General features: G+C 51.9%; 1 long non-coding RNA gene across 1 annotated transcript; it reads right to left on the minus strand.

Annotated features, from left to right (window-relative positions):
* Positions 1-543: 543 nt before the first annotated feature.
* Positions 544-2,169, minus strand: LOC114814293. Its single transcript, XR_003762061.2, has 2 exons — positions 2,015-2,169; positions 544-849 (listed from the first exon to the last, which is right to left on the minus strand). It is a non-coding gene; the product is annotated as an uncharacterized LOC114814293 (long non-coding RNA).
* Positions 2,170-6,956: the final 4,787 nt, after the last annotated feature.

Raw genomic sequence — 6,956 nt, forward strand, 5'->3', positions numbered from 1 at the left:
CTAAGCGCTTACCGTATGCCAAGAACTGTTCTGAGAGCTGGGTTAGAGACAAGGCAATCAGGTTGGACCCCATCCCTGTCCCCTGGGGCTCATGGGCTTAGTCCCATTTTATAGATGAGGTAACTGAGGCACAGAGAAGCAAAATGACTTGCTCAAGATCATATAGCGGGCACGTGGCAGTGCCAGGATTACAACCCACGTCCTCTGCTCCCAGGCCCCTGCTCTATCCACTAGGCTAACCGGCTTCCCACGGGCCACACATCTACGGGTTGCTCAGGGTGAAGAGGGCGAGCACCGGGTAGACACGTTAACTTTTCCGCTCCATTTTCAGCCAGTGAGAGGCAGAATGGCGAAAGAGCCATTTCTCCACCCATCATTTAAACGCTGACTCTTGGGCTACTGGTGGAATGCTTGGATGATAGGGACATTTGGCATCTGTTTCTTTTGGATGGGAATCAGAGCCTGGCAGAGAGGGAGAGAAAGAGAAAGACAGAGAAAGCTAGAGAGAGAGAGAACCCAGCTCACCACGCATATACGATCACCGGGGAGGGAGGGTGTTCATTCGATCCTCAATATAAAGACATGTATTCAAGGAAAGCACAAGTAGAGTTTTCTACAAAGGCGATCAGGCGGAGTGAAGAGTTGCTGGCCAGGGGAAGTCTTTTGTTTTCGGTCTTTCACTCCGTCCCTCAGACGCTGAGTTTCTTGTCTCTCCTGACTCAGACCTTCTGGAATGCCCTGTTCCCTCTGATTCCAAATCCCATTGCAAAACCAAGAGCAGGATATTCCTGTGGAGATGCGGCCAGACAGTGGAAGCATAGAAAAGATTCTCATTGTGGGGGTGTATACCTGAGGTAACAGGAAAGGAGAACGGGGAAGTGACAAGAACTCGCCTGGGATGGATTAGGTCCGCGATTGAGTCATTTCAGCTTCAACTTGCTCAAGTCCATGATGGGAAGGAGGCTGACTCTGAATTTCCTAACTGCCTGATCCTCAAGGAATCCCCCTGACCTCTTCTGGACGGGGAACGGACACTGGCGCACAATCGAGAAATGGCTCCGAGAGACTAGGTCAGTTGGCCGTTCCTAAAGTTGATAGACTTCCCCTAATAGACTCTAAGCTCCTGGTGGGAGGGAACACGAGACGCACCACGGCCTATGGAAAGAGCACAGGCCTGGAAGTCAGAGGACATGGGTTCTAATCCCGGCTCTTCCATTTGTCTGCTGTGCAACCGTGGTTAAGCCACTTCACTTCTCTTTGCCTCAGTTAATAATAAAATAACTGTGGCATTCATTAAGTGCCTACCATGTGCAAGGCACTGTAATCGGCCCTGGGGTTGATACAAGGTAATCAGTTTGGACACAGTCCCTGTCCCACATGGGCTCACAGTCTTAATCCCATTTTGCAGATGAGGAAACTGAGGCCCAGCGATGCTAAGTAGCTTGCCCCGGGTCATACAGCAGTCAAACGGCAGAGATGGGAGGGGAACCCAGGTCATTCAGACTCCCAGGCCCGGGCTCTTTCCGCTAGACCACACTGTTCCATTCTACTGGAGGAGGCGGACGTAGAAATAACCACTATGCTTACACATATGCGCAATGAGGATGGGCATTAATAAATAAATAAAGACATGAGCGGTAGTTATGGCTGAAGACTCATATGAATCGAGGAGTTGGGAATTAGTAAGGAGAAGCGTGGCTGGAAGAGGTGGGATTTTAGCTCATATGGACAGGGAATGTGTCGGTTCATTGTTACAGTGTACTCTCCCAAGCGCTCAGTACAGTGCTCTGCACAGAGTAAGCGCTCAATAAATGCAGATGAATGAAAAAATGAACGGTGAGACTTGGAAAATGGAGAGGGCCGAGACCTGAGCAGCAAAGAACTTAGTAAAGACCAAAAGGCCTAGCACAGTTCTTTGCGCACAGTAAGCGCTCAATAAGTATGATTGAATGAGCAAAGAACTGAGATGCCCCCTAACCCAAGTCCCGAGTCCCAGAGTGAACCGCACCCTCACCGTCTCAATTCACCTCCCCTCGATAACACGTCTGGAAAACACCATCGGCACTAGCCGATGACAGAGGGAAGACTACTCCGATGACGGGCAGAAGAAAACTGAAGGAAGACGCTTTCGGGTCCCAGACAGCCCGGGGAATGACAACGGGACCCTCGCACCCGTCAGGCGGTGGTTTACATCACGTCAAGATGATGTCATAAAGGGTGCCCCGAGTGGCGTGGGCTTTGACGGGACCTTCCGGCCCGCAGTTCATTTCCCATTTACGTGAAAGTCAGTTGGAGAGGCGCAAACACAAACATTAGTGCGCCCGGAATCTATTTAGTTACAGGCTTATCGGTGCGGAGCAAGGGAGCCTGAGAGAAAATTAAAAATGACGTAGAGAGTTCCTCTCTGGGTTGAGGAGCTGGTGGCGCAGACTAGAGACTCGACCACCCTGGGCTTGACGCCCAGTGGACTTGAGGTTGGTTTCCACGAAAACCGAAGACTGAGTTTCCCTCCGACCACACCAGGGTGAAAGTGGTTCTGACAGAGAGGAAACGTTGTCTTCCTCGATTTAAAAACACTGGAAATCCTTTCTAACTCAGTGTGTTATTCTCTCTGCACATATTGATTAGAAAACTGTTGAGGAAATAGGGAACCGTCTTCCAACAGCAAAGTTACCGCTTGGGAAAAAGCGGGACACGGCGTCAGAAGAAATAACAATGTTGGTATTTGTTAAGCGCTTACTATGTGCAGAGCACTGTTCTAAGCGCTGGGGTAGACACAGGGGAATCAGGTTGTCCCACATCACATGGGGCTCAGAGTCTTCATCCCCATTTTACAGATGAGGTAACTGAGGCCCAGAGAAGTCAAGTGACTTGCCCACAGTCACACAGCTGACAAGTGGCAGAGTCGGGATTCGAACCCATGACCTCTGACTCCAAAGCCCGTGCTCTTTTCACTGAGCCACGCTGCTTCTCTATTTTATGTGCACGGTTAGGTTTTCGTGGTTCCACGATCCACAAGCTTTGGTTTGATTTATGGAAATGTCGCTCTCCGCTGTCTGACCGAAAGCTCCTCGTGGGAAGGGAATCCGCCTCAATCTTCTGCGATACTTCCCCGCATACTTAATAACGATCTCATTGATTAAACACTCATTAGATGCCAAGCACCGTGTTAAGCGCTGGGGTAGCTAAAAGATCATCAGAACGTATAGATTCCGTGTCCCTCACGGGGCTCATCATCTACGGGGGAGGGAGAGCAGTGATTTTATCCCCATTTTACGGGTGAGGAGACAGAGGCCCAGAGGGGTTTAGCAACTTTCTCAGGGTCACACAGCACAGCTGGGGCAGGATCGGGGCTAGAACCCAGCTCTCCCTCCTCCCAGGACGGTGCTCGGCCCCTTAAACTCTGCTGCACTAAACTCGGGCTGTCCGCCGCTACTATTATTTTGTGGAGGAAAAGGAACGGACCACGTATTTGAAACACGGTGCCTGAAATTCAGGACACGGAAATGAGCGGCTGTGAAACCTAGGCATCCGTCAAACTCCCTCGCGCTTCTCGGCCCCGAGAGAGAGAGAAAGGCGGTCCCAGGATGCCTCGCTCCCATTCCGGCAGTGAGACGGTATTTCCAAGAATTTATGCTCCATACTGGAAACGCTAATAGCCTGGCGCCACGCCCGCAGTATCCCATGCCAGCCGGGATGAATGAGGGCAAAGTGCAGCAAGTTCTTGGGATTACAAGCAGGGCTCTGGGGCCCATCGGAATCTACCCAGAGCTTACTACAGTGCCTGGCACGTAGTGAGCACTAGCAAATTCCATCGTCATTCCCCACCATTACCTCGGGGCCTCTCCGTTCTTGGGAAATTCCCCTGCCCCTCACCACCACTCATTTGAACCCCCAACGCTGTACGGCAGAGGAATCCGAATTGTACCTTCCAAACGCTTAGTACAGCGCTCTGTACTGAATGAGTCGATCAGTGAATTCACCACGATTCTCTCACCAGTCAAAAGCATTTTTCGAGTGCTTACTATGTACAGAGCACTGTATCGAGCACCTGAAGGAGTACAAGAGCACCGGTGCTCTTCGAGGGGACGCAGAGACCGGATGAGTCTAGGCCGAAAACTGGAAGAAGGGTGGGCTAGCGGGTAGAGCTCGGGCCTAGGAGTCCAAAGGAACCGTGTTCTTCTAATAGCGGCTCCGCAACTTGTCCGCTCTCTGACCTCGGGCAAGACACTTGAGTTTTCTGGGCCTCCGTTACCTCCTCCGTGAAATGGGACTTACCGCTGGAAGCCCCAGGTGGGACCTGATAGGTGTCCAACCCGCCTGGCTTAGAACAGCGCTTAGAACAGTGCCTGGCACAGAGTAAGCGATTAACAGACATCCCAAGAAAAAAGAAAAACGGGAGGCCCGATGCCGGGAGGCCGAGGAGACCCACCGGGAAAGGAATCGCGGCGGAACGCCAGCCCCGATTCCAGACACGTGACACCTAGACGCGTCGAAACGGAGGTGGGAAAGGGGGAAGTGCGACCGAGACCAGAGCTGAGAAAATGGAGAAGTTACCGCGAGGATCGGAGGGCGAGGAGAGACTGAGCCCAGGGGGCGGGGGCGGTCCGGCCCCGAGGGGACCTGGGCCATCCACCCGAACGCCTCCCGCCCCCACGGGCTTCAACCGCGCTCCTCCGTGCCCATCCGTGGGTGACCGAGTAGGGGTTGGGTGGTCGAGGAGGAGGAGGTGGGTGGAGGGGTGAGATGGAAACAGGGGATTTCTGGCGGGTCTTGCAAAACTGGAGTGGAAGCGGAATTGGCCTCTCAAGAGCCCCACCCTGATTCCGGGGGAGGAAGCCAGCTCTGCTGTGGGGCACGCTCAGTTCACCCTAACACCTCAAGGCCAGACTGAGGGGCCTTAGAAAACGGTGGGACAGACGCACCGCCTCCCCTTGCTGTGCGGTGTGGAGAAGCTGACACGACCGTCTGTCTTTCCCCTCATATACTTAACTGTGTTTCTCGCTCTGAGCTGAGAACTGCGAGGGAGTTTCACGGATGCCTAGGATTCACAGCCACTTGTTTCCGTGTCCCGAGACGCAGACGGAATGCTTCGACTGCATTCCCTTTTTCTTTTCCTCCACAGAGCGGCACAGCTTAGCGGAAAGAGCCGCGGTCTGGGAGCCGGAGAACCTGGGGTCTAATCCCGGCTCCGCCAATTCCTTGCCGTGGAACCTTGGGCAAGTCGCTTAACTTCTAGGTGCCTCGGTTCTCCTCTTCTCTCTCCTACTTAGACTGCGGGCCCCACGCGGAACGAATAATAAGCGCTTTAGCAATCCGTCTAAAAAACAAGCCAACAAACTGATGTGAAAACGGGGGCAGATTTGCGGTGACTCCTCACTCAGGTTTACACGATCAGCTTGGCCTTCAGTGACTCTTCTATTGAGGGGGCCTTAAAACTGTAACAAAACCCTGGGTGAGACTGAAGCAACTTCTTTGAGATCTCCCGATCCTGCCTACCCCATCACCTCCTCTTCTTTCCCTTTCTTTTCTTCCACACTTCTCTCTTTTCTTCTTTTTGTCCTTCCCTTTATTCTCCACTCTTTCAACATCACGTCCCCCTTGCCCTGCCCTCCCTCTCTGTCTTCTCCCTCCTCTCTTTTCTCCTCGTCTCTCTCCTTTTCCTTCAGAAACAAAACAGCAACCGACCATCTCGTTTGCTCATCGGAAGACTCGTGATGGTGCCTGTCGGCCACCCGTCCCCAATCCTAACGACCACAGAGTCCTCCAGGGCTATCGGAAGTGCGGTTCACCCAGTTCCTCTAAATCACGGTCTGGACCTCCTTCTCTTAATCAGAGTAGGCAAGGGGTCAGAGGTGAAACCTGAGAGTCTTTGGGGGTTGAGGTGTCGGGGTGAGATGGGGTGGCCCTTGACGTTGTTGTAACGGGGCCAACCTCGCTGGAGGTCTTTGAGACAGCATTTCACTGCCCATCCGTGTCCAACCTGATTACTCCGTGTCTACCTCGGGGGTCGGCACGGTGCCTCGCCCGTAATAATTACTTAATACGTACCAGATACTATCTACTGGGTGCAGGGAATGACACGCTTGAAAGACTACAGTCGATTTAGAAAACACGAGTCCCGCCTTCAAGGAGTTTCCAGTCCTCGTTTCCCTCCCAGTGTGAAGACTGCCTCAGTATCTTCCCTCCGAAGGAATGTCCCAGTCCAAATTTGAATTCAGTCACGTTGCGATCCCCCTTTTGCAGATAGGAGATCCTTGACAGTTTGAGAGGTTGCCTAGGAATTCCAAGGGACACCCCTTAAGAGTTTATGCAGCATCTACTCTTTTACAAAGGGGGGGTTTTCTTCAAGAAAATGATTTGATTTGATTTCTTTGATTTCTTAATTGGCCCTTACTTATTTTGTTTTTCACTTAGGGTCCTGCCTTGAACAGGCTTCAGCCTTTCCAACACCCACTCCCTTCCCAAAACGATGGGATTTAAAAGCCTCTGAAATTTGATTTCCATTTTGGTGAAATCGGGGGTAATTGGTATTTATATGTTTCGGGGATCTATTTTATGTCTGAATCTTCCACGTGTCACACATTTGTATTCTCATCTGGAGGCTTTTCCACCCTGGCATTCCCTTTATTTGAGTTTTGTAGGACGGCAGATGAGCAGAGGAGGAGGCTCTTTAAGTTTGGTCGACTGAGAGAGTAAACTCTGACTCGCTGGGTTGATGGAATCAGGTCTGGGTGACCCAGCTTCAACCGACAAGATAGCGTTCAACACGCGATGGCCTTGAGAGAGTGGGCCACCTCAGTCAGTATTTACTGAGCTCTTTCTGGTGCAGAGCACTGTACTAAGCATTTGGGAGAGTACACTATAACAATAAAACGGGCACATTCCCTGCCCACGATAAGCTTACACTCTGGAAGACATGTCCAGGTAGAAAGAGCATGGACTCGGGAGTCAGA

This window comes from Ornithorhynchus anatinus, chromosome 9 (assembly GCF_004115215.2).
Source record: "Ornithorhynchus anatinus isolate Pmale09 chromosome 9, mOrnAna1.pri.v4, whole genome shotgun sequence".
Taxonomy (NCBI): Eukaryota; Metazoa; Chordata; class Mammalia; order Monotremata; family Ornithorhynchidae; genus Ornithorhynchus; species Ornithorhynchus anatinus.